This window comes from Corvus brachyrhynchos, unplaced genomic scaffold (assembly GCF_000691975.1).
Source record: "Corvus brachyrhynchos isolate BGI_N302 unplaced genomic scaffold, ASM69197v1 scaffold114, whole genome shotgun sequence".
Lineage (NCBI taxonomy): Eukaryota > Metazoa > Chordata > Aves > Passeriformes > Corvidae > Corvus > Corvus brachyrhynchos.
Genome location: NW_008238337.1, coordinates 198,673 through 226,637, shown reverse-complemented (window position 1 = coordinate 226,637; position 27,965 = coordinate 198,673). Strand labels below are relative to the sequence as shown.

The following is a 27,965-nucleotide window of genomic DNA, read 5'->3' as shown; positions in this document are numbered from 1 at the left end:
AACACTGATAAAATCTCAAGATTGTAATTTGAATTTCAGGAAAATTTGCACATCTGAGCATTCAGGTCTTGCTCAAAATGAAACACGTCTGAAAGTTGTGTGGTGCGTCCATCAGAGTGCAGGAGTGCAAAGCAGAGGGTTTAAATGCTGCTCCTGCCTGTGTTGCCAAGCTGCTGGTTGATCTTAGGAAAGCCACTTGTCCTTTCTGTCTCTCCCAGCTATCCAAATTCCAGCTGGAATTGTATCTCCTGAAGTGTACCTACAGGATGCAATGCAGAAAACATTGTAATAACAGTAAAGACTCCTTAGGTACTCTCCTAACTATGTTGATGTGCCTAAATCAACTTTGCATACTGCTTCCAATTCTAGAAAACATCTGCTGCCTCCACTCACTCCTAACTTTCCTCTTTCAGCATTTCCTGCAGGTTTATGGCTTATCTTTTATTGAGCATGGTTTCAGCAGTTTCAAGTTAGTTGTTTTTGACATCAACAAGGTTCTGAAATCCATAGACACTGAAATCTGAGCATGAAAGCCAAAGGAAATTAACCCAATGAAGCATAGGACAAAATGATATAGTTTACTCATTTTAAGTCAGTCACGAATGTCCATTACAGGTGTAAAATAGAAAACTTTCGGAACTGAAATGCTTCCTTAGAGCAACAGGCTTACTGCTTCCATTGTCCTGAGAGATGAAAAAACCAGCAGAACATGGTGTAATGGCAAAAAGCATCTTCATTTTACAGAAATTGAGAGCATGACTAGATATAAATGAGTTCTTCTGAACTGCAACTTTTGAAATTCAATTTTTGAAGGAGCTGAAGTTTAAAAGAGGAACCACACTTCTCCATTCAAGGAAAACATTTGCATTCAGTTTTTCCATTTTTTTTAAATTAAGGAGAAATTTAAAAATATATTATTGCTAAATGAATCCTAATCATTTTGTAATACCCAGCCTATATGATGGCACAAATCTTTTTGTCTTGAAACGAATATTTCTTGTGCCTGCCAAAGATACATACAATGGCACTGGAGTGGGAACGCCTCGGGTGCTGAGGTTTGGAAAATATCCAGCCACACAGCAACTTTATAGACATGAATCAGAACTGTAGGAATCTTTTTACAATTTTCAGTCATGCCACTCAGCATCTCTCCTTAACAGATTTACCAATTTTCCACTCCTCAATAGGAATAATTTTTTGGCACTTCTCTCTCTCGTATAAATTATTGCTACTAATTAAAATGAAATTCTTAAGATGTGTGAGTTCATTAACTCCTTTAATTAGAAAGAACATTTTGGACCTTATTATTAGAGTGTCATCAGTATCTGTTAGACAGCTAAATTAATAAAGTGATTATATTCAAATAACTCAGGCATTTGCATTTTATTTTTAACATTACATGTCTCTCTAGCTTGCTCTGAGACTGGGGAAAATTTGCTGGCCATGCAGGAGTACAGTCTGGGTGGATTTCAGGGCGCTGGATTCCTGGACCTCAAAAGTACTCGGGGCTGAAATAGCTGTGGTCTAGGTAAGAGCTACTGGAGCCTCAAAGAATGATTCAAGCAAGCAAGTACAGTATAGACGTCCCTTGAAAATAAAGATATTGTGGTCCCTTTAGTGCTAGAAAGCAAAAGGCCTGAAAGAAAAGTGTAGAGAAGAGACATTTTTTATCCTTGAAAGCATCAAGATAAAGCAAGACATGGCAATAATTCTCTCCTGCACTGCACTCTTGGAATACCACTGACATTCTGTGAAAAATATCCACTGGCTAAAAGCAATATACAGAGTGGAACTAGAGCTCCAGATGTCTCCTATTCTTGTGAAAAGCCATGGGTGTTTTGTAATGAGCTCATTGTGCATCTTTCTCAAAAAGATCCTCCAGCTATGCAGGGGCCCTTCAGTGCTTTTCTGGGACATGGATGCAGTCGAGGCACACAGAAGAGACACACAGCTCAAAGAGAGAAATGCTGCTACTCTGAAAATCGTACGTTATATGGGGGAAAAAATGGTACCAGTTAAAACATACATGCATAGATCATTGTAACTCATAAATCTACATCTGATTTTAGTAACATGTGTCTGCTTTATACATATCCCTCAAACTGAAATTTCAGAACTGAATTTTTTGCTCCCAAATGTTATTCAAGACAGTGCAAGCAGGTTTTTTGCCTCCACCTCCTCAGCACTAAAGAAAAAAAATCATGACTTTTCTTCCGTTTCTCATGTTTCACAAGTCACAAGCTTCACAACAACAAATAAAAATGAAAAATAAAATAGACATATCCAGTGTGCCTCCTGCATGAACCAAATTAGATTTAAAATTTTGTAATCTTTAAAGCCAAACAAGATAAACTGCTGCTTTTAGGAGGCTGTTAGATTTACCAAAGCCACGTGGAAAGGAAATACTTGAGTGAGGTCAGTTGCTCGACAGAGAAGGAGAAAGGAAAAAAGTAGAAGATTTTTTCAATTCCGTTAAGACATGGTTCTGTCTCAGAACTCTGTCTCTGTGGTGCCTTCTAGACAGGTGCAACAGATGAGGAATTTAAAGCACTGCTTCTTCTACTGAGCCTGCACCAGTTACAGAACTCAGATATTTACAAAGAGAAATTTAGCTGAAAAAAAATAGCATAGCACCTGTACAACTGCTTAAATATTTATACCGCAGCTTATTGCTTTCTTCGGGGCTGCGCTTAGCTGCACAATTGAATACTGCAGCAGTTACATCAGATTCATCCCAGGCACAATGATTAGAACTAAGTGATGTATTCAGAGCTGTCATTTGGAAGTAGTGTTGGATGCTTTGGCTTGAACCAGTGCTGTCGATCACTGTGAGGCTCCATGAAATCTCTCTTTTGGTGGAGTGGTGGAGGAACCCCCACAGAGAATGACCCCAGTGGTTCTCCTGCCAAGGTCTCTCATGAGAATATCCACCCTACTTCTCATTCCACTGTTCATTTAATCACAGTAACAAAACTACAACTGATGCATGTGACAAGCTCAGAGCCCAAAAAGCCTTTTACTGGTGGAGCTGAGAGAGGAAGGACAGTGTGAGCATTGTGCTATATATCCAAAAAATCCAATGGGCATCCCTGCAGCAAATACTCCTCAAAACAACTTTGAATCCAGCTCGATGACAGCTAAACAAAGACGAATTCCAAACAAAACAGCAGCTCCTCAGGGATTCCAAATGGGATCTCAATGCAGAGCTGGGAATCAAACCCCACAGGCAGGCAGGGAAGTTCTTGAGCAAAACATTCCAATTTGCCATTCTGGAATACTCTAACATAATATTAGCCCCAAGACAAGTGCACTTTAAGCATTATCTGGCTCCTCACAGTCACACATCTAACCAATAATCCAGTTCAAATATCTTCTAACAATCCATGCAGTCACTATTCTAAAATACAACACCTTCTTCTCTATTCACTAAAGCAAATCTCATCAATGACCGATCCACTTATACACTATAAAAAAGGAAAGGAATGTGTGTGTCGGCCTATTTATTCTTCCTCTCACTGGGAGATGCTATTTAAATCACTCATCCAGTTAAATGGTAATCAGAACTAACACAAAATTGTATGTGCAGCATTACATCTTTGGTTTTCTGTGGGGAAAACACCAATAGTACATACACTCAAATCTCCAAACACAAATGTAATATTGTAACTGATATAAATAAGTGAAACAATTCCTTTTTCCATAGAAGTGTTGCAGACATTTCTGGACAGAGAGGTGGTATCTTCCATAACAGCTTTTTTGAAGTAGGAAGTGTATTTGCATTTAACATAAAACCAGGGTTATATCAATGATTGTCGTTCAAAGTGAGAAGTCATTCAGATTCTGTACACTGAATTAACTATCTTTTTATTGAAAAGCTGTTAACCCTAATGATATATCTATCTTTAATAACTCAATAAGGAATATTAAAGATAGGATGAGATTCTCCAACCTAACTAAAATTATGGCATAAGAAACCTGTTCTGATTTAAAGTAACATATTTCACAAGGCTTTTCATGGGAATGTTTAATTTACGGCTTAAAATAACTACAGTTCTTCAGTTTAAAATGCTATTTCTTGCTATACCTGTGATATGCCACCTGTTCATATCTTTCTCTGCACATCAGCTGGTTTCATTTTAGAGCTCTAACAAGCCGTACACAGGGCTAGTTACTGAGTTACATGCCTGCATCCCACCTAGATGCTGTCATTCCTCTTCAGCAGGTGAGAATGATCTAAATTTCCACCACAGCTTTTAAAGCACCAGAGACAGTTGCTTGAAATCCAATGGTCTCAAAAAAACCCAAAAAACCCCAAAACAAAAAAGAAACCCACAAAACCCCTGAAAAAAAACTCCACAAAACAAAACAAAACAAAACAACCCCAAACAACAAAAAAACCCAAACAAAAACTGTACAGAAAACCTGAAATATTTCAACATTTACTAACATTTTTTGTTCTGTAAATGTTAAATCAGGGAAATATCAGGATTATCGAGCTATTTTGGTCAGGATATTTTACAAACACATCAGTAAAGAGCTATTGGTTCAAGTCCAACTATGAAAATAGTGAATGCGGCTCCCTTTGAAAACACAAGGTATCTCCAGAAATTTTATTTCTAAAAGGTAGCTTTTCATATTAGAAATATTCAATATGATAAAGAGAAACAAGGCAAACTAAAAATTAGCTGAGAATTTGGGCTAAATTCTATACATTGTGCTAGAAACAAGGGGGTGGTAATATGAAAATGTGAAAGCACTTCATTTTGATGTTTTGGGGTTTTTTGATATTTCATTTCTAATCCGTCCAAAACTCCATAGTCTTTTCCTGAGATGGGAATATCCATGCGTGTTCCTCCTCTGCAGGTTCTTCAGGATAGTACACTTCTAATTATATCCAAATGCAAGACACAAAGGGAAAAGCTCTCAGTGAGGGAAACTAGGGCAGCTATTGGATCTTTTACCTTCAAATCCCACACTTCATTCATTAGTGTTTAATTTCCAGTTTATGTAAACAGCAAATTACAAGACCACCAGGAGTCTTCTGTATTTCTATTCATGATGTTCTGTACTAGCAAATCCAGGGGCTATACTGCTTTGCGTGGAGTTATCTCTGCAGGGATGTGATTTTAATTTCTGAAGTTCTTCCTGACAGAGAACCTCCCCTGAGAAAGGGAAGTTCAAGGACAGAGTACAGCTTGCAGAGAAGAGCAAAGGCAGGCAGGAGTGAACTGAACTGTGTCTGCAGTGGACTTCAGCTTCTTTGAGGACTGCTATATTTCCTCTTCCAAAGTGATTGAGATGATTCAGTTTCTAAAGAATCGCTACGATGTTTTTTAAACACCATTTTTCTAGGCAAAAAATTATGCCCGTGGCCTACATTCTGACAGGAAATTACAGATCAACTTGCACTGGAAATTTCACAGACAATAAAAACGCCAGGCCAGACAGTATTCTTTGTGTTTCTTTGTCCTGTGAAACCGTTTGACACAAGAACTCTTGTGGATTTTGCTGTCTCTAACCTTTTGACACTTTCCTTCAGTATCAGTTACCAGTAGAGGAAAAATACAGTATATCCTAATTTTTACACTGATTTAAAATAGAAGGAAAATTTGATCAACTGAACATCAGCACAAAGTAAGATACAGTAAAAAGCATCCCTAACATTTAAAACAGATCAAAAACAATTCCCTCTGAAACAGCTTAGAGGGAGTAAAAATACACATTTCAGCAGGCAGGAGATTTAACACTGAATGAAGGCAAGATGCTGAACCCTCCTTTTAGGACTCTGAACTGTATACCAGAAAAGCAAAATAAAGAGTTAAATAACTCTTTAAAAAGCACAGGGATTGCTTTGCTTAGCAGGAAATAGTCAACAATTATCTATTTGCATTATGAGCCATTAACTGGGGAGAAGACTTGTAGGTTCAGAAATATGTTAATGGAACAGCTGTCAGATAAAAGGGTGGCTGCAGAAATATGTATTCTGCCATGTGTAATGTTGATGTCTCTGTGAGCATCTGTCTGCACATCAGTCTGATCCAAAGGCCACCAAAGAGCACAGTAATCTTCTCAGTGACTTATGTGGCACTGGCACAGGCTCTAGACAAATTCAAATCAAGACTGGCAACCTCTAGATAGATGCTGCTAAATCCTGTAAAAATAGATTTAATTAGGCTTAATAACCTGAATTTGTCCCTAATGTGTTAGATAAGTTGTGCTGCTCCAGAGATCACTGTGGTGCGTTAACACTGTGGTATTAGAGTAGTTTTCTCCTCTGCTTAATGCAATGCCATAATCCTCCACTAAGATCATTGTCATGGCTGTACATCAAAGACATAATGGTTATATATTATTAGACAAAGTCTTCTTTAATGTTAGATTTGGCGAAAGTGGTTTTAGTGCTTAAGTAAAGAGTTTCAGCCAAATACTCCATCAATGAATTCTTGACATCGAGCTTTGTGTAAAAATGTTTGTCGTTCCTTTAAATTTATTTGATTATTATTCAGTATGCAAAGGGCAATTAAAAAAGCATTTGAGGCATTTCATGGGCTATTAAATATGAAGAAACAATGTTTTAATGGTCACCATATTTGTACTGTGCTTTAACCTAACAAATTCTCATCTCCAATTTTAATGTTTTACCTCCCTATTTTACCTTGTTGGCATCTTTTCTCTGCCCAGTGCTGCATTATGGTTCAGTACCACTGAGCAGTGAGACTCAATTGGTACAGCACCATGGAAAAAAACTTAGGCCCCACTAGAGAAATTAGCAGCCCTCTGTTCAGACACAGGCACAGTCCTATTCTACCATCCCTTGCTGGTTTTGCAATTTTTTACCTATTCTGGCATCAGTAACAATTATTATAATGATACGTCATTCCTGTTACATACAGAGTCCAAAGAGAGATTGTGACTGAGAGAAAGGAAACTTGACAGAAAGGACGGGAGAAGATGTTTACTGCATCAGTACAAATTTCTGTTTAAAGCCACTAAAAACTGACTTTAATCAAGCTGGAATTATATTGGTAACATCAAGACTCACACTGAATCTGATTTTGCTTTTTCATTTGGTCATCTTCCTTCCACTGATATTAAAATAAATCCTTCCAACCAATACTTCTCACATCTTCAGAAGAGGTGGCCATGCTAACATAAACTCACTAGACTAAATATCTCAGCTGGTAAAACCTCTAGTCAGCTTCACGCTTCCATATTTTACATACAGCAACAGTCTGATCTTCCAGACTAAAAAGATTCATGCTAATAAGCATGCACTGATGCAGTATATTGTAGCAGATCCAAACATCTACATGTCTAATGCAGACACCAAATACAAGTAAAGATTCCCGTGAAGGCCACAAAAAATGTTAATGCTTTAAAAGTAGCTATCGACAGTAGGAAATACTTAGATAATGAGGGAGATTTACACAGCTAGATTAGGACTTCAAACATTCCAAAGAGATCGTTTGCTTTCTATGTATTAAAATCCTATTACATAGGAAATTAACAGAAAAGTAGTGAGAATTCTAAATCTCAAAAGCAAAGCACTGCAGAGCATACAAATTAGCACTAAATTAAGAGGAACTGCTGTGCAATCTGCCAAAAGAATGTGGTGAAGCTTCTTGTGGCACAGTGTGCAGAAACAGTCAAGTGAAACAGTGGCCCAAAGGAGAGGAAACGACAGAAGTTCTCTCCCTGGAGACAGAAAGCAAGGCCCCATCTCAACAACACGGACTGGTGTTCACTTACTGGCTGAGCCAGAATAAGTCAAATTTATAGGGCTGGTCTTCCTTCCTGGAGCAAATTGCCATCTCACAACCACAGATAAGGCAACCTTTATTATCCCTTCATTTTCTCAGTGGTTCTCAGAGTAGGACCACTGCTATACATGCATTCCCCTGAATTCAAAGACCCCAGAACAGCCTTAGGATCAGCCCGTCCCTGGGGGGATTAATGAGAAGTACATGGGGAACAGAATTTAATGACAGATGACAGCGTGAAACTGAATGCTCTAATTCCTTTTTTGATCTGATACAATGACTAAAGCAAAGTAGAACAAGAGAGCAGAGGACTCAAACTTCAATGGGCAAACCATGGGAAAGAGAGGACTCAAACAAGGTGCAGTAGTGTTTCCAGATTTTAAACAGTAAAAACCAAAAGGACCTAAATACCTGGCTCTTTAAAATTTTGGGCAGAGAGTTTAATATTATATTTATAATAATACTACCAGGAAGCCAAAACCTGTCTTGCACATGGCAACTGAACTCAGAAAATAGACATCAAAAAAACAAGGAAAGCATCATTATAAATCTACTAATCTAATCCCCCAATACAAAATGAAGAAAAGAGGGAATAGGACATGGTGCTTCATTAAGAAACTTTTCTTTGAACGCTGTGCTTTAACGACATGGGACACAAAATAAAAGAAGAAAAAGCAGTAGTTTAAGAAATATGTTTCAATTAGAGATATGACTTTTCCAAGGTATGCAGATCCAGCTTCAGTTTCAGGAAAAAATTATATATATATATATATATATATGTATAATATATCATTTGGTGAGATCAGGGCTACCATGAGAGGAACAAAGAGGTAAGATTGAGCACATTCTTTGTGAAGTTTTCCTTCTCAGGGTCGCAGGTACTGTGGAGAGAAGAACAAGTTAAAAAAAACCCTCAACTTTCAGGATAACCAAAAAAAACCACAAACCTATAATCTGACAAATATTCAGGGTTATTGGTGACGCCACCAACAATAATGGCCCATGAGAGGAACTGCAGGTTCAAGGTTCCATTTCCTTATGGCAGTGGTCCTTCACCCCACCCCTCACTCAGTAACAGGCTCCTGAAAACATCTGTAGAGAACAGTTTTCAGTTTCCACCAGAACTATATATGCTGCCTTCTGAAAGCCTCCATACTATTCCTTTGTCTTGGAAAATGTAAGGACCCTGGAAAACATAAGGTTAGAACTCATCTGACTCAGTCTCCTCTTGGGAGCTAAGGCTCCCAGTTACCTTCTTTCTATAAAACCAAATTAGAGGGAAAATCTGTTGCATAAGACCTCTTCTGAGAAGTTCAGGGAGGGTTGTTCCATGCAGGGTCTCAGCTTCAGCATTTACCTGTTTCAGCTGTTCAGACTAATGTTTTCAGAGTTTTACTTCAGAATCCAACACAATAGCTTTCCATCCATGTGTGGCATAATTAATTTGGGTTATAGTGTGGTTTTATAGTAGTTTGAATAGTTTAGAGCAATGCTTGGCAAAGGCACTAATTGTAATTAGATGGCTTTTTCAGGCAATCATTGCACGTAACTGTGCACAGAATGTTCAGCCCAACAGAGTCCTCATTTCAGACAGGACCTCTTCTGTAAGAGCCACATTTCTGGCCTACAACTACAGTAACACAGAGCAAGCAATTACCTGGACTGTGTATAGCAAAAAAAACGACCAGCGTAAAGTCATGTAAAGCCAAGCTGAGAAAACACAGATCTAATTTTGGCAAGATATGGAAGCCTTGTATAGAGGTTTTTTACACAACCAATGATTAAGTTGAAATGCTTGTCCTACATGGTTTTGGGCAAAAGAAGACAAAAACATAAGAGCACTAAGGCTTCAGTAGGTTCAAAGTTCTTAAATATTCCTTACATCAGACTTTTTGTATTAAACTATGAACACAGCATTTCTTGCTTTGATTGCCTTAAAAATAATAAAAAGAATAATTGCCACTTGAAGATTTCCAGTAATTCTCATTCCAGTGTAATTAGACGTAATGATCAGAATCTCCTCTATTGCATTGCAGATCTTCCTTAGCACCAAGGAACAGTGATACAAGTTATTTGCATAATTAGCTTCAGTTAAATGAGGAACAGAGCTTAACACAAGAGTTGCCATTGCACTGGAGCTCCTCAAACCTCCTGCATAACACCACAGTGCTGTGCAATGACTTGGTAAACTGCTTATGTCACATCATTATCCATAGAATTTATTCTATTAAACCAACCTATCCACAGGCTGGCTGCCCCCAGGTTCTTTCAGGGACACATTCCCTTTACACCCCAAAGACAAATTCATGCTTCAGTATTAACTACTTGTAGGCTGCCTGCCTCACCCATCAAGTTTCATGTACAAGCAGGACTGATTCAGCTTCTGATCATTTCCTGAATCAGGAGTGGATCTCTGCACTAAATGCATCATAAATATTTAATGTATGTTAGCATTTGGAGTTAATAAGAATACTCCTAAGAACCCCACAAAAAAATGTGTAATAAAGTTCTCATTTATCAATATATATGAACATTTAGATTCCAATTCCTTGGACCATTAATACAAGTTTTTCCAATAAGTTATGCCAAAAAAGTTACCAGGAAAAAGTAATTTATAGAATGATTTTTGCTTATTAACTTTTTAAAAATAAAGACAATGTCAGCACATGAATTATATGCCAATAAAGCAATATACTTGAATAATTTTCCAGTCACATTGGAAGAAAATCATTTCAGCTTAAAGAAAGGTTGATGATTTCTTTACTCTTTGACTCTCACTGAATGCAGCTAAATGACAATGATGCTCTTGTTCAAGGTCTAAATTATATTTTGATCTATGTGTTCTGTATCTTCCATCCCAGGACTGCACTGTAACACAGCAGATGCTTCTTCTCCTCGACCTTTCCTTCATTCATCTTGAGTAATTCTGTTGCTAATTTGTCCAGCAATTGATCTCCACCTCCACTCCACTCATTATCATTGCAACAGCAACGACTGTTCCACCTCCAGGGCTAATAATAAGCAACGAAATAGTTTAATTGGTTAATAGGTGAGGTTTTGCTACAATGAGAGCTACCTTCAAAAGCTGCATTTAAAAGCTGCCCCATGGGGCTGGGGCCACAGAGCAAATGCAGCAAGAGAAGTTTGCCTGGAACCTCCCCTGCAGCTCTTGGAGGGATCTGCAGCACATAGCCCAATTTCGGTGCTTTTGTTGTTCTTCTCTAAAGCAGGGATAACAAGTATTTCTCCTTTTCTCTGAGTGCTGAACGAACTTTCATGCATTTACCATTTCTCAATACTTGTAGTTACTGAATGCCCAGTTCCTGGTACAGTGAAACTCAGGTGTAACGGGGACAGAGAGTTTGATGCTTCACATTGTGACCTGATAATTGGTCTGGGAGAAGAGGGAAGGAGGATGGAAGCTTCTTATATGGTAGAATTTACTTATATCAAACCAGTCACATGGTTAGAGGTTGGCACATTTCTATTCCATGATGGAAATGGCTTTTTCAGATTGGTACTCTTTAAAAAAAAAAATTCTCATTTATACAGCTGCACATTGGAAATTGTTCCAATAAACATTTGGGCCAGTGGAAAGGAGCTCTCAAAAAAGCCATTTTAACAGGCATTCCCTGCTCAGACCAGGAATGAAAAATAAAACAGAGAGCTGAATCTTCTTTAATATCTTTGGCAAGAGGCTGTTAGAATGAAGGCCAAGTCTGACAGTGCAATTGGAGACTCTACTGTTGGAACATGCTAAATATTTACAGCAAAACTAGGCTGCCTTCCTCCTAATTGCAGTAGATAACCTGGCACAGAGAAGAACATATTGCCATGAAATCTTTCTTATGCAACCTATGAAATAACTTCAAAGGGAAAACATTACATTAAAAACACAGAAAGATACTCAGAAATTCTCTAACAGCCACTTCCATGCTGGTTTAGCCTTTACAAAGTAAAGAAGTTGATGATTCTATTAGCTTCTCTGCCACCTTCTCCATTTCATCCTACATTGTGTAAGAGCAGCTGAGGAAAAATAGCAGGTTAGCTAACTAGAGAAATGCTCTATCTAGCAAAGCATCACTAGACATTTATGGTTCAAGAAGGTCAGGATGAATACATCCTGTTACATCAATTCAAAATAAACCTCTGCTGTCTTATGTCACTCACTCAGCTCATTACTCAAAATGTAACTCTATTCCAGCTTGCTCTGCTTTTGAGAAAAGTTTCTTTGCAGCTTACCTTAGTCAGGAAATTTCCTAAATCCTGACTGACCTTGCTCTTTAGTCATTATTTGCTCTTGTTTTAATTACACTAACTTATTCACTGTATTTCTGTACTTTTTACAGGTCTGCTATTTCCAGTGTCTCAGATATTAGAAAGCATTCAGCAATTTTTGTGCAATGCCCTTTCCACTCTATGTGTTCTTCAAAGCAGCCAGCTACTGATTCACACAGTAAATCAAAAAGCAGATTTATTTTCAGAAGGAAAATAAACGAGCTAGCCAGCATGATGTTAAGTCTTAATATAAAAGTTTTAAAGATTTAACAGATACTTAATTGGAATCATTGGTCAAACCCAATGCACTTTTGGCAAATGTGAATACCAGCCTGGAGAATTCAAGCCTGGTCCTTTATGTGGCTACATCTGTACCCTTAGCTCAGAGCATGAGGGAGACTAGGCAGCATTTGTGGATACCCAAGCCTTTGCCACACGCTTCCTTTTGCTAGCAGGGATGAGCTGGCTCTCCCACAGCACCGAGCTGGAAGCCAAATGCACGTCCTGTGGGGACAGCTCACAGCCTGGCAGCAATTGCTCTTCTCCAGCCTTGACTTGTCCAGGCTCAACTCAGCCCCAGCCGTGGCCCCACAGTGTTTTGGGAAGCCTGGGGCAGGGGGGAGCTCACTCCTGGCTGCAGAGGACATCACACACGTCCAATGAACAAAGGACAGGGATCAGGATGCAGCTCACGTTTCCTCGCAGCCATTCACTCCCTTCTGATTGAACCATGCAGATCTGCAAAGGCTGAAATTTCATGAAGGAATAGAAATGTTTAAGGCTAAGAAAGCCCAGAACAAGGATCCTGCCATCCCTTCAATGCTTACACTTTGTCAGCTCTGTTCAAACACAAGCTGTGGGACTCAACACAACTACTGTACGGAGTGCAATAGGCTGAGCTCTCCAGATGAGACAAATGATCTAATTACTGCTAGGAGGAGGTGCAGCAGAACTGGCAGAGACTGTGACATAGCTTGTTTTGGAGGAACAGATTGGATTTTCTCATCAGGCTTACAAAGGGTCAGACTGTTTTCCGGGAATATGGTGTGCCAGCATTCCTAGGACGAATGCAAGTATTGCCTGCGAGCAGTCCCAACAGCAACTGTAAAACACCTTTTATTGACAGTGAAGCAAAACAAAACCCCACAGTGATCCATTTTCCTAGCACTAAGTTTTAACAGGAAACAAAGACACCCTTTCCAGTCATTTCTGGGAATTCTTGTCACATCAGAAATACAAATCTGTGAGACTTGAACAAAACACTTCAGGAGAGTAACTTACATCAAGAAGTGGGTGTCGTTAATTTAAGACTCTGAACTTCCAGGAAAAAAAAGTCAGTGTGATTTGAGGCACCTTTTTCATAAACCTTCCTCAAAACAACTTGTAACACTTGAAAAAAAGGGCTTTTTTTGCATATCATCGCGACAATCAAACCCATTTTAACAATTTCAGGAGAAGGGGGAAAAGTGAGAGAAATATCATAATGTCTCACTTGTCACAGCAAAAAAAAAAAAAAAAGACATTTGACAGCCACAATATTTTGCTTCCCATTCCAAAATGGGCTAAAACTATTCAGTGATGAGTATCTTTATGAGTTGTCTGTGCACTTGAAATTCTTTAGTTCTGACTGGCTGGCAGAGAATGTTCACCCAAGCTAGCATAAATGTATCTAAACTTCATTTTTTTGCCTACTACTGGTCACTGTCAGAGGAAGGATATTGGACCAGACAAACATTTAGATGACTTTGCGTCCATAAAACCCGAAGTAAAATGAAACTGGCACCTCCTTTTCTTTCTCCCCCTACTAAAAGCACTAATGAAAGCTAAATCCTCCAGGTTTTGCTTATATTTACATATGCATAGTGAAAGAAATTTAATTAAGTCAGCTGAAGTATAAAAAACAAGAAAGTCTGTTGTCTTTCTTGTTCCTGCAGCTTTTTACAGCAAGATATCAAAATATCTCCCAACAAGAAAGCACTTCTCGTAAGCACTATGTCTGTTTTATTGTCTAAATATCTTCTTGTTGTGCATGTAATTTTTACTGTATTTAAGAACACATTTTAATGTTCTGACTGGTGGTGGCACTTTTCTGGGAGAAGTTCCTAACATAGCTACCACTTAAGCTCTGCAACCAAATCTCATGACTAGGCCAATCAACATTTCTTTTTTTTTTTTCCTTTTTGTATCATTAAATGTGATACTCCTTCCCATTGTCCCAAAGAAGCTTTCCTAGAACTGCTTCAGAGATGTTCCTCTATCATCTGCTTCATGTGTGATGAAATAATCAACCTTTCTATGAGATTATCTTTATTTGCTTTTTACTGCACTCATCAGTTTGATTAGGGAATAGAGATCCAAATTCTCTATAGGACACTACACTCACTGAAAAATACTGTATTTGACCTCTGTAATCCACGAAGATTTAAATACTGTATTCAGAATCAGTCAATGAGCAAATCTTTTTTCCCCACAGGCTCCTTATATCCATGCTGCATGCAAAACAAGCATTTATACTCTTCAGGCTTTGTCACTAAACCAGCCAACCTTGTCTTTTATAGTTCACACTTCATAGTTCACTATTAAGTTCACACTTAATAATTTAAACCTAAGAGAATGTTGTGTTTCCAAATACTGAGACTCTCAAGAAAAACAGGCAAAAATGTTACTCAGACATTTATTACTCTAAGGTTTGCTGCATTTAGTAAACCAGCAGTGAGCAGAGCATGTAAGGGCTCCTTGTATAGTCATTTTCATTGCCAAAATAATTCCACAAGTAGCTGTCCTTGCATCTGCTGGCTTTAGGAGTTGATATACCACTTGGGTGTAAAAACCACCTACTTGCAAAAAACCTGATATAAAATCTTAATTACAAATGCAAAATAGCATTGCATAACTATTTTGCTAAAAGTATATACTAGGAGAGAGACAGAAATAAAAGTTGTGCACTGAGGTTGTGATTTGCTGAAGTTGAAGGCAGAATGTCAGGGAGCAAGAGATGTTTAGAATGGGGGAAGTTATCGGGCCTTTGAATTCACACACTGATGAATTCAGCATTCAGCATCAGATTTTATCTTAGCTGCAGTATTTCCAGAAAAGTATCAAACACATTATTATATTGTCCTGGAGGGATAGTACTAATGGACCTCCGTTATCCTTTTTCTCAAAAGCTTTCTCATTATTTTTCTGGGGTTTTTTTGGTGGTATTTCTAAGAATTGCACTACCAGCTGCTATTGCTTCAGGCTGCACAGAGGCTTAGCACATACCCACTCCGAGTAGCTGGGAAGCCACTGTAGGAACACTGTTCTATCATGTATTTGTAGGTAAGTAATTTTTAGAAAAGATACCCTCAGTTATGACCCATTCCTTCCTTAATAGGTACACCATTATTACAAATTATAGCTCTCACAATGTGTGAGACCTAGCTAGTGCACTATAATTACAAATGAAAGCTAATGATTCTTCTAATCTTTGGCTTTTTTGTATGGTATCATCCTATTTAAGATCATAAGGAAAGTAATAACATCATGAATAAGAGGCACAGCTACATCCATCATTTTAAGAGAGGCCTCTGTCCCTCTTGTGTCTTATTGAAGGCAAGAGACAGACAAAATGAAAGAAAAAACTGAGCCTCATTTCATATCTTAAGACAGCCAAGAGTTGCCAAGCTTGTTCTCTGCCAGAATGGAGGAAACACTGTCAGGTAACAAAACCCTAAGGCTTTGTCTGATATCCTCACTGCAGGAAACACCAGAGCTGTGGAGAGCTGTGAATCACACCCATGTGTGGGGCCAAAGGCTGCAGTGCCCAAGCTGCCACAGGTACAACACAAATGACAGTCATTACCCAGCCAAGGAGGACTCGCCCTCAGCACTTGAATTTGGTCAGTCCCTATGATTTCAAAACTTCTAAGCCATTGATAAAGCCAGCCCAAAATTACAGTTCCCAAAGTTCAACCCAAATAGCAACCCAAAAGAAAGATTAAAATCCAAGCCTACCTTACAGGCAAGGACCCTTTTAAATACCCCTTTCATTCAACTGCTGCCCCATATCATCCCTTTTGTCTATCCCAGCATGAGATGAATCTCACATTCAGGCCCAGCATTGACACCCCAAGAGGAAACAGTGCCAGTGCCTGATGATTTCACTGTTCTTTAAATGCCTTTTGACAGCATCCAGTATAACCTCCTCTGTAATTTTTCCAGGAACTGAGGTTAGGCTAATAGGTCTGTGGTTTCCTAGGTCTTTCCTCACATTCTTCTTGTAAATTAGAATATCATTGGCCACCTTCCAGCCAGCAGGAACCTCCACAAACTCCCAAGGCCTTTGCTAGATGGTGAAGAGGGGTCCTGCAGTGCTCAGGGATGAGCTCCATCAGACTCCATGGACTTGTGAATATTGAGCTGGTCCCTTACAATTTTAATGTCCACAAGTAGAAAGTCTTGCACTCAAGATCCTCTGACTCACGGGACCTGGCAGCCCAATCCTATCCACATTCCTAAAGATGGAGGGAACCAAAACAAGAACTGAAAGCCTCCACTTTTTCTTCATCCTTAGGTGTGTGTGGCTCTGGGTGTGAGAGATGCCAGTCGTGCAGGCCTACCAGCTGTACCAAATTGTCCACTCCTCACACATCTTTTTATACACATTGGAATTATTATGAAGTACAGCATTGTGAAAAGAAAATATGACAGACATCACACCTTTACTCATGCCATAATCATAGACTGTCACAATGCAGGAATTTACTCACAGTCATGTAAAATAGCCCCACTAGGGATAAATGAAATGGTAATTTCATTTGATCAACTTTTATGCCCTTTGTAAGAGTTACAGTTTCAAGATCAATCAAGACAAGATACATCCAGCAGGATATTTCAATACATTTTTGATCCACGTTTTTCAAGCTTCCTGTTACTTTCACATTCAAAAGACACCACCACAGTTCTGCACATATGATGTATCTTAAAAGACTTCAGCTTTGCTTCATATATCTTTATGCTCACAAGCCGAAACTCTACTAATTAAAAATCCTCTATTCAATCTGTGTAGCAAATGAGACACCCAAAACCTCTCAAGATTTAGCTCTAATACAGGACTGACAAACATTTTCCAGCACTGACTGCCTCCTAAAACCACAAGTTCTTCTCCCTTCTTCCCACTGCCCAGACACAGATTCTTCCCCTCATTTCTGTGGCAGGGAAATGTGGTGACACAGACCAACACAAACTTGGGGTAGACTCCACCAGACAGCCTCAATCTGCATGACAACTGCACTGACTGAAAATATTTCATAAAATACATCAAAATTGAAATGTTCACATAGAAATACTTGAAAAAATTATAAAAATTATTAAAATAATGGCAATAGATAATGTGCCCTGGCCCTAATCCCTTCAACCATTTAAGTACTCACCTGACTGAAGCTTTTGGGACCAAGGAATTTAAAAGGATATTTAAAAATTGGTAAAGGAAACCTAGACAAGATTTCAGATAATAAAATACTAGAGTGAATAATGCATGGGAAGATTTGCTGATTATTTAGTATAATAGTACATATGAGTTTACAATCTCGCTTCTCTGGCTGACTCATTTAGCTTCTGAGGTCTGACTAATCACCACTAAATCTCATGGTACTAGTTAAGGAAATCTCTACTAAGTAGAACATTTGTTAACACCCTCCCCAATAATCTGCAGCCATTACTGCTCACTCACATTATGCTACAGCCATTCCCTGGCACATGTCCTAGTAAAATAACCATCCCAACTCATTACATTTCCCATTAAAGGAATAAACAATATATTCACTATTGAAATTAGATCAAAATATTGAAAGATTCATAAAAATCCTCCCACCTCATCTGGGAAAGAGGAGATAGACATTATCGTAAGCACTTTGCTTACTGCAAGACTTTTGCTAGCAGCACATCAGTGTCACAGCTAAATTATGTTATTCCAGAAATGCCAGCCTTCATAACTGCAAAAGTGACCACAATTTCAATAAACTGGAAGGATACATCAAGGGCTATTTAACGTCAGGATGAAAGGAATATGGCATTAGCCTTCCATTTCTTCTCCACTCCTTCTCTGCCATTAGCCGCCTGCTTGCACTTCAAGATCAGTTAAAGTGAGGTTAGCAGCTTGTCTTTAGCAGTATTTTAGCGGTCTTCAATTCCATTTTACAGTCAGATCCCTAATACTTTAAATCTACATAAATCAATTACTTGGGTGGCAATAGCCATGGTGGCTTAGGTAGCAGCCACACAGCGTTTCTAAGATATTAGGCACCTGGCACAGATTCATCAGATACAGCCCTGCAGCCAAGCCTTCAGTGGTCTAACCTCGCACAGCGCAGTGCTCCCTGCTCCCTCAGGAGCAAACAGGATGCAGCAACAAGCACCTTAACCAGGAAGGCTGGAACACCTTGGCAGAGCATGCCCTGGTTAAAGCCACAGGAAAACAATGGCTTTGGACTGTGCTCCTCCAACATTCACAAAGCTTGTATTCTGAAACAAGTGCCACGGCATTGGGCACTTGGAAGCAATAATCGGGTTGTAAAAACTTACAAGTGACCATGAATTTTCAATCTCATCTTTCCATTAGGATTAATTGTAAGCAGTGTAATAGTCATAAAGCAGCCCCAGAGAGAAAATCATCTCTGTAATTAATTGTGCCATTTGACTAATAAAATAATGTATATTTCCATTAACAAAACTGAATGCAAACAGAATTGATTTTCAGCTTTCTTTGATGTAAACACAGCTTATTATCTTGATTAATCCTTCTGCAGGCTTTGTTTTCTGGAAGACATCTCAAATAAAGCCACACACAGGCAGTATTTTTACCGTTATAGCCTCAGATATGATGTAGGATCCAAGACCCGATACAAGGAACATATTCATGTTACTAATGCTAAAATCACCTTGGAAGTAGATCCCTGTTAGTGAAGTGGCTGCATCAGCCCTGGGGCTCAGTTCTAAGAGCATCAATTTGTGGCAAACGGCCTGGATGCTCTGACCCGTGCCTGACGTGGAGGGAAGCGCCCCCTGCCACGGGGCAGCCCCGGGCACTCCGGGATTCACCATTCCCTTCTGATCTTGAAAGCACCATTATCTTCACAGCCCGCTCTGAATTTCCTGGGGTACCTGCTAAAAAGGTTTCCAAAGTGACATCTATTCTGTGATTCCGAATACTCTGTGATCTTCTTCCTTCACGTCCGCGCTGGGTGCCCGTGCCCAGGCACTGACTGCGGCTGCTGGGCCGGGGCACCCCGGGAAAGGGCATTTCAGAGGGGGCAAAGCCTGCACAGACCTTGTGCCAAAACCCTCAGAGGAGCACAACCATCCCAAAACTGATAATTAGGCTGAAATACTTCCCTCTGGTGGCAGAGTCTATTTCAGCCTATAGAAATAAGTGCTTTTTTAAATTCTTCTATTCGAAAATCAAAAATAGACTTTTTTTATTAACTGTAGAAACAGCCAATACTGTTCAAAATGCAGTCTGGTCATGGTCTCGGTCCTTTTGTCCTCAACATCGTAAAGTGCACATCAACACAAAAATCTTAAAAGTACAGAAGATAACATTCAAAATCAACAGGACCAAAGCCTACACTGAAGTGCTTTCCTAAATCAAATTTTGAATCAAATAGCACACTGTTTAATTAAAGAACTTCATTTGCATTCCCACCTTTCACTGCATTTACAGCACATTGCTCAATTATATTTTCTAATCATGACAAGAGATGCAAAATCTCACTCACTACTTCTACTCCTTAATTTGCAAAAAACCTTTACAGTTTGCATAAATATTCACTGAAAAATAACTGAAACACTGGAGATGCAGGAATATCCTTTGTATATTTTCCACACACACACCTCTCAAATTAGAGTTTTTCCAAATTCCTTTCAGACCCATCATGGAAACAGAACAGCATAGTGGGATGTGCAGTAACACAGCTTGGATGAGGAATATACAATCCATATTATAAAAGGTAAATTTGGGACTACTGAAGTAAACTTCACAAATCTGCATCTGAAGTACCACGGTGCCACAGTGATAAACAGGCTGAATATATATTCTTTACCTTAAACAGTATTTAAAGACATTGCAAACTACTCACTAATTTAGAACAAATTTTGTTTCCAGCAACTTGCCTTAAAATCAGTCAATGCTTGTTCACCAGTAATGATGGTCTCCTTTTAGAAACTGCACAGAGCAGCAATTCCATCATTAAACTGAATCATAAATTAATTACCTCATTTTTTTTCCCTGCAAACTTTGCTTTGATTGTTATTGTAAAGGTTCTATCATCATTTAAATATGCAGCTTTAACAAATAAGTTTTCTTGTGCTCTGTTAATCTTCTTGCTCTTTCAAGTTTTTAAAGTCAGTCTGAAAAAGCTGCGTGCAATTGCTGAGCAGATGAGAATCCCTCTGCAGGGAGGAGTCACCAAGGATGAGAATCCCTCTGCAGGTAGCTCTCCCCACCAAGGATGACTTCATACTGCTTCAGGCCAGAATGCCCTTACATTACTTACTTTTATTTTGTGTGTACTCCACCTCTTTATCCCTGGAGGGGACCCAAAGGACTTCACACAATCAAATGTATGGAAATCACGATCCATTTAATCTCTTCTCAAAATTTTTTCGACTGACGCAGAGGAAAACAAGGGCACAAATACACAAGGGTCTGCACTTCTAGTAAAAGCACTTCTAAAATGCTGCCTGCCCTTATCTGAGTGGCTGGGTGGGTGGTTTCTCACTCACTGCACTACAAAGCAAATTTGTTTGAATACATCTATTTTTGAGGCTGCCTGCTTCCACTGGGTTGTCTCTGGGGCACCACCTTTTATTCTCATTAGTGAAGGGACGCCATTGGGAATTATTTAATCTCAGACATTAGTCTGGAAAACTGTTTGTTTTGAGGGCATTTGGTTTAATATACATAACAAAAGCGGTAGACGGTCTTGGAAGGAGAAACAAATTCTCATGTTGTTTTATCAAACATGACAAATAAGCATCTCTGAATCCTTTACTTCATTACAATTTCAGATGCAAATAAAGATAGAAACCTAACATTTATAATCCTTAGGCTTTTCTTCCATCTCATAACCAAGGGAGAGACTTAAATTAAGATCAATTAAGATTGTTGTCAATAAGATTTAAACCAACAATGAAAGGAAATTCGTTGTGAAAGTGTTGAATGAGAGCATTATTTCCCAAACACTGCTATCAATCAGAATTTAAATATCTTTTCACTCATAGTCTTCAAAGCAGTCACCAAGTATTACTATGACCTTTGTGTTACAGATGAGGCAATTAAGGCATAGAGTAAAAACCTCAGAAGCTTCTTGAAAGTTCTGCCTTGAAATTTTTATCAGGAAAAAACCTGCATTTTTTCCAGTGAAAAGCTGAAATCAAAACCCTTTGTGTTATAGAGGTGCAGTCAAAATGGCCCAACAAGTAGAATGTAACAGAACGAAAATGGAAATTACTATCGATATCTTAAGACTTAAACTACCTCCAGCTCAGCCTCTCACTAGAAACCTTGGCAAATGCATAGGCCTAAATTGACTCTCATTGCTTATATGCATTTAGATTTCTGTGTATACAGCTTCCAGAGCATTATAATCTATAGATTATAGATAACAATTCTGAAGCTATTATTTACAACCTTATTCAAATCCACAAAGTCACAGACATGCAGTGGTACAGTGTCTATTAAAGCAATTCAGACTGTTCATGCAGCAGAGGGTAGAACCAGGGAACTCTGAGGCTTCCTTGCATTTAAGGAATTTCCTGGCATTTAGGCTGTAATATTTTCAGGCTTTGCTTTCCTCAATAGATTCCTTTGTAGAATTCTTAAGGTAAACTTTTCTGAGCTCACATAATCCTTTAATTCTACAATACAATGTTGTCAAGGAACATTGCTTTTCCTCAACAGCTTCACAACCAGCAGTGACAGCAAAGCAAAGATGGCAAAGCAAAGTGACAGCAAAGATGTCATGTATGCTGTACATAACATAAAATAGCTTTTTTCCTCTTCATTTAGGAATTTAGTACAGGTCCAGGACATCAGCTTTATTTCAATTCACATACTCTCTCAAACAGAATTGATAGCAAAGCTGTTTTTCCATGAGAAGAAGGTAAGAGCTTTATATTTCACCCAGACATTTTTCTGTCTCCAGTGATAATGAGCTCATCTGTCTCTGCTGTGAGAGTTAATTCTTTCAACTCACTATCCTGACTTCATGCTCACCCTGGTGAGCAGCATTGTAGAAGGTCATGGCTTGGTTACCGTAACAAGTCCTGGAAAAGGGAAGGTAAAGGGGTGAAGGGTTGCCATACCAGTGACACCTGCTACAAACTTCTGACTGAAATCCACCATTGCCTTCCTCTCTGATCCTTTCTGACTTGTGCTAAATGCTGTCAGCCAACCCTTCGACCTAAAGAAAACAGGCTTTAGAAAGCAGGGATCATCACTTGCATTGGAGTGGTGCTTGGAGACCTCCTCAGGCATCAAAGACTGTAAAACTGATGCATATATAAGAAATAAAACTTAGGCCGGATAAAATGAAGGGGATGGAACACAGATACGCATTTTAAAGCTGGAAATCTGTCCCTGCAAGGTTAAATTTTTTGCCCAGTACTTGAGACTGGTAAGCTGAAAACTTGACTATTTGTGTTCCTAGGCTAGCCATTAAGCACCTTAAAAAGCCATTTTTCACTATTTTTGGAGAACTATTCCTAATAGGTATTTGACTTGGCGCATGTGAGGTAGAGGAGTAACATATGTGAAGTGAACAAATACAGCTCCATTGTGAGATGCCAGAGATGATGGCGTAGATATTCAGCAAATTTAATAATGATGTGTCAGAATCAGAGTCAGTCAGAAAATTACTCTTTGACGTTTAATGTAATAACAACAGGCAAGCTCTGCTCCTCTGCCCAGGCAATTATCCAGGTATCTTGGGATATCAAGGACCACTAAGTAGGAAGAAAGCTATTGGAATTACCACAGAGCTGTGTTTATGTGGTCAGTGATATTTCATAGGCAACAGCTTTACCTGTAAATACGTGATGGGTCCATTCTTCCTTGTAGGAAAATGAATGAGCAACAGCATTTCACCACCACTCTTCAACTCAAAGTGATTTGGACAGCATGAAATTGCCTCCTTTTAAATGCAGAGCTAAAGCAGAAATTAATTTTATCATATTATTTAAATGTGCTCAGGTAATCACTGTCATTGCACCTGAGCATCTCACACACCCCAACAGGTATACCTGGAGCAAAATAAAGATCATGCACCTTATATTGCAGAAAGGGTTAAAGACAAGCCAAATATTCTCTCACTGCAAGACTGAGCTAGATTTCATTTATTTAATCCTCATTCTCACCCTAATTCTTCCACCTATGAGAAAATGAGTAGTTCACAAAAGGAAATCATTCAGTCCCCTTCCCACCACCATAATTTTTCATGGGGTAGGTCAACTATAACAAGATGTCAAATCCTAAAGAGTTATCAGTTACACCAGTACAGATCCAACTTGAACTCCGGAACTTCATCCAACTGTCAGTAAAGTGAGCTCTCATTTAACAGAGTCTTTAGCTCATGCGTTTCTACAAAGTTTGTGGAGGGTAGAGTACTGCTTGAATTGAACTGAAAATTGAACCAACATCTAGTTACAAAGCACTGTATCAAAACCGTCATATTGTTCTTCTACATCATTGAGTTTCTTCTGGTCTTCTAAAGAGCAAACTCCATGCCAAGGCACATTCCTTGCAGCAAACCAACAGCAGCTGTGAAGGGTGAAATCACAGGGGACAGAAAACACAGTCCAGAGAACAGACATAACTACAGCTATAGAACAACTTTTTGCTTAGCTCAATGTTCAGCTCTTCAGTCAGATTCTAGGTTCCCAGATTATTAGAGAAATTGCAATTTGGGAATATAAAATCTTTTTTTTTTTGAGCCAGATATGAAAACCATACTGAGTTTTCATTGAAGATTCCCATTCCCTACCTTGTTGCAATGTCCATCAAAAATTTCTACAAATACAAGTCTTAAAAATACTCTATCTAGTCAATGAGTCATTCAAAAAATCATTTATTCTAGAACATAACTGAAATGCAAACAATTCACTCAAAATGCCTTTAATTGCTTGAAAACAGTTCTTGAGAACATCTGTTGATTTAAAACTTGACTCTAAGTAACTGCTTTCTGCCAAAATAAATGTCAAAGTTTCTACAAATTCATTCAAAATGCAAAATTCAGGATTTTGTCATCTGTGTCCTGATAGACACTTTATTCACAGAGAATATGCATCACCGACTGGTGATACATAACCAGGGAAGCCCTTGTTGTGTACGATAGTTTTCTTCCACATTCAATACCAAATACAGATTTTTTTAAAAAAATTATAGTTAACTAATTAGCTGTCTCTTTAGTTCTGTGAGATTAACTATCTTTTTCCTTGTTCCTGCTAAAAATGAACAGAAATTTGGTTTAAGTAAGAAAAGAAGCAGCATGAAAGAAACATTGCATAGCTGAAAGAGAAACAATCAGAATAATGGATACAGGCTCTCTTATTAATAGATAACAACACCAGATAGAACATGAGAACTTACAGCCAGAGGCTGTAATTGCAGAAATACTGCTGGCACATTTAAAGCACAGTAGCTGCCAGACAGATTGCTTACCAAAGGTCCAAAATACAGAAGAAAATCCATTCCTGGATGCTTTCTCTCTCTCTCCTATCATATTACTGTATCTAATCTGGGATTTTTAGGAGATTAGAGTTTTCAGAGCTGTCTTCTAGGGTGGCTAAATGCAAAAAATATCCTTCAGAGTACAACTTGGTATTTCTGTCACAGCAGATTTACTGCAGCTGGCTTTGCAGCCAAGGTATATTTTTCAGGCATTTATTTGTTCTTTGCTCATCAACATTAAAAGATTGAGAGTGGCTAAATAGAACAAAGGAAAAAACAGCCAGAAAATTGGTATGATTTAATCAAAGAAAGAAATCAGAGGGATTATAGCCAACAAAGGAAGCTTAAAGGAAAAATTTACTACCTCTGGAAGTAACTCCCTGCAGAAGGTAATAAAATACCTGGCACTTGGGATTCCTAGTGAAATGAATCATATCTTCACCACACAACTCTTCCACAAGCCTCTGAATAAAATCACTACTTCCAACAGCTGCAACTGGATCTTGTTTTAGGATGAATAATATTTCTCTAATATTTATCTCATCTTTCTATTGATGCATGAGACCTGTCTAGACTCTGTCTGCCAAAATCCTGGCTTCAATTTTCTCTTGATTTTCTAAGTCACTGATGACAGGAAAAACCCTGGTTTTTCATTCTCTCTGAGGTGGAGGCAGGCTGGGCCACTCTTGCTAATCCTCACCCAGGAAACATTTATAATTTCATGATATTCAATCATACCTCGTCATTGTCTTAGATTAAAGAAAAAGGTAAATATCAAAGTAATGTTGCTCAAATTAGGCCATGGAAGCAAAATTTAAAGTTTTAAAAATAATAATGTTATACGCATTAAAGATTGCATTTTAAAAATCTCTTCTGGTTGGGATGGAGCCAAAGAGACATTTAGAGGTTTGTTACAATGGACATTGTACCACCAGAGCAAAAGGCAATCCTGTGTCAAGAGTACGGGCAAGTCAGACTTCAAAAAAGGCTCACCACAGATCTGATAACAGCAAACTGAAGTTTTGACACTGATTTAGTAGGAGACAGAATAGTGCCCTGTAAAGAAAAAAGGTGGTCTAGAGACCACTGTGCTGGTCTGTGGTGTGTAAACACTTGATTAATTTTCTCCCCACACTACAGGTCTGAGGTTTAAGGGGCAGTCTTGGCCAAGAAGATTTCTGTGTTCACTCTGTAATGGATCACCCAGTTTAGCTTTCATTGGTTTTCTAAGAAAAGGTAGTGGAAAGCTTGTGGGGTGCTCCTACTTTTCATGGGAATTTATATTGATAGAAAAATATGGTCGTAGTCATATTTCACCATATTAGACGTCGAGTTTCATTACTAGCTCACTGTACAACTCCAGTCAAATAACAACCAGTCAATGCCTGGTTTTATTCATGTATAAAATGAAGAAGTCATTTATCTTCTCAAGTTTCACCCAGTCCAAAACAAAACTTTCTGAAAGTTTCTCCTATCCCTCCTTCAGAGCTACCACTGTGTTTTGTCTGACCTGTCAAACAACCATCACTCACACAAAGAAGACAAAACATTTTTTAATCAGGCAGTGCCCTGTATACTGACTCATCTACTGCATGGTTTCAGGTCACTGTTTGTGCCCTGACTCTGCACCTGTAAGCAGCCATCTCTCTGAGCAAGATAAACCGGGGGAAAGGAAAATATAACGAACAATTGCTTTTCCTACATGTTTGTTTGGAAGGGAGTTTTTGTGATTTTAATCAGTTTAGAGACTGGATCAGTAACTACAAGATTTGCACTGATGTAGGAATATTGCAATTTCACCTGCCACAATCCCTGAAAATCTGTGTTGTGGGGTGAACATAATGAGAGTCTAAGAGTTCTTTCCTCTGCTATTGACACTGTCCAGATCTCACTTTGAAGCAAGATTCTTCTGCAGCTCTGTTCAGCTGCTTTCTATATGCAAGTTATATCTGAATTTCTTAACTTTTATATGGCATATTATTTTAGACACCTTTCCTGGAATAAAAAAATACCTCCCCAGAGCCAATAGAAGTGCTTAACATTGGGTTCCCATGGATGGGATTTCTATGGGATAAATATGAATTTTTTCGTTGACATCAAGTACGAATATGATCAAAACCACTTTTTCCCTTAAGGTTTCACGTTTTATTAATTAATGCATGTGCAATTAGATTTACATTCCCATAAGTCAGGGAAGCTATTGGAGACAACTGAAGAGTTAACATGTTATAGAAAAGTTCTCAAACAATACCAAAAGAGAACCAAAGCTGTTGACAAGAAACCAAACTAAAAACCAGAAATAATTGAGAAAGGTTTTATTTTAGTTCTTCCTACCAAATGCCATTTGCACATAAAATTGAAAGAGAATGCCTGACAAAATCCATATTTCCTTGCCAAGTACTTAACAAATCTTTGGTGAGAATTAAGCTTAGATTGCATTTCTTATATTAGGGAAACTGATTTTTAACCAAGTTAACCTTCTTCCCACTAAAAGTTTTTGCTACATCATGAAAGGGTCTTTCTATGTTCTTCCGCACTGAGCTCTTGTGCATTTGTTTCTTATTTCTATTATTCTATTTTTAAAGCTTTTTCTAATTATTATTCCCATGCAGGGGTATACAGTGGCCATACCATGCCAGCTGTTGGCAAGCCAAGCTTACAGTAAGCAATAATAAGAAAAATTACATAGACACTTGGGTAAGTGTGCAGGTAGGAGAACCCAAAATCACCTGAAGAGAAGTTCCTCTATTAATTTGAAGTTAATTTATAAATGGAAAGGCCACCTGTGTTGTACTGGCGCATTGCTTTTCAATGACACCATGCTTCTAAAATAAATGTATGTTTTAAAAAATTCAAGTCTTTGCATGAGCAAAATAGTTCACACCACTTGCCTTGGACAAACACATAACTAATTACAGTGAAAGTACAAAAGCTTTTCCAAAATTCTCTAATTCAAATTAAATAAAGGAAAAAGATCATATTTACCACAATGAAAAACAAGTTCCAACAGTAATAAACATCAGAATATCTTCAATTCCACTCTGCACAAATTATCTTTCTTATCCTCTTCGATGCCTGTTAAGTTTTGTTTAGGGTTTGGAGTTTTACTTCTCTTTCAAAAAACATACAACACTCTGGTTTCTGATCTTTTTTTCTTAAATGACTTCTGTTACTAAAACCCATACAAATAACAAAGAAAAGATTCCCAGGAGCAAGGAGTT

At 38.4% G+C, this 27,965-nt stretch overlaps 1 long non-coding RNA gene across 1 annotated transcript in view; it reads right to left on the bottom strand.

Moving 5' to 3' along the window:
- LOC108446852 overlaps positions 1-20,769 on the bottom strand; it is a 211,121-nt gene extending 190,352 nt beyond the window's left edge. Inside the window, exon 1 of the long non-coding RNA XR_001862168.1 lies at positions 20,573-20,769. This is a non-coding gene — a long non-coding RNA (uncharacterized LOC108446852). The remainder of the gene's footprint in view (positions 1-20,572) is intronic.
- Positions 20,770-27,965: the final 7,196 nt, after the last annotated feature.